The sequence below is a fragment of the Seriola lalandi genome, unplaced genomic scaffold (assembly GCF_002814215.2).
Source record: "Seriola lalandi dorsalis isolate HSWRI2012SDOR001 ecotype SW California unplaced genomic scaffold, Sedor1 jcf7180002054476, whole genome shotgun sequence".
Lineage (NCBI taxonomy): Eukaryota > Metazoa > Chordata > Actinopteri > Carangiformes > Carangidae > Seriola > Seriola lalandi.
In genome coordinates this window covers 2,848,481-2,849,375 of record NW_019525029.1, presented here as the reverse complement: position 1 = coordinate 2,849,375, position 895 = coordinate 2,848,481, and positions in this window count along the sequence as shown.

The window sequence follows — 895 nt, the reverse complement described above, 5'->3', positions numbered from 1 at the left end:
AGTGAGCTGTATAAGCCATGATTTTACTGCTTCCTTATCCGCCCAACCCACCCTGCCAACACTGGCTCGCTTGTCCCACAGTATCACACTCAGCGAGTTAATTCCATCCCCCCATGCACACACACACACACACACACACACACACACACACACACACACACACACACATATACCTCCTTACTCCTCTTATTGAACAATAAACATAATTGTATGAACCCTGTAGACAATAAGTAGTGAAGAATAAAAGTTCAGGAGTGGTGTTCATGCGTCCTCCTGTAAATGCCAGTGAGCAAATGCCATTCATTCTTATTCGAGACGTTATTCTATTCCACTGCTACACTCACATTTATAGGAGTATTTTAACTTCTGAGAACTTTTTTCCTGTGAGATTAAAAATCCACGTCTATTCAAGCTGTTGTAGGAATCCTACTTGAATGGAGAGATCGATTAATAAGGGTCTGAAATGTAATAAGGGTTTGATTCTTTGCCAGAATGAAACAATTGTTTTTAAAGATTAAGTTCGTGGGAACTGAGGAGCGATTAAAACATCAGGTCATTGTCAAGCTAAACCCAGAGGAAGCGTCTTCAAAAGGAGGAGGCAGTACCTGCTGTAAAAAAAAAAAAAACAAACCCCTTTTAATTACCAGGGGAACTAAACAAAAGGTAACATGGCTGCGCATATTTTCCTGTCTTTATTTCTCCTTTTATTTTCAGCAGATGTGATTACAATCGCTTGATTTTTCCTCCCTTTTCAAAGAAACTCCTTTGGGTTTATTTCCACAATGTGCAATATTTAACAATTCAATCTTTCAACATTAATTTGGGATTCGTTGTGCCCCTTCCCATCCATGCTGCCCAGTAAATCAACCCCACCCACCCTCCCTTCATCACACAC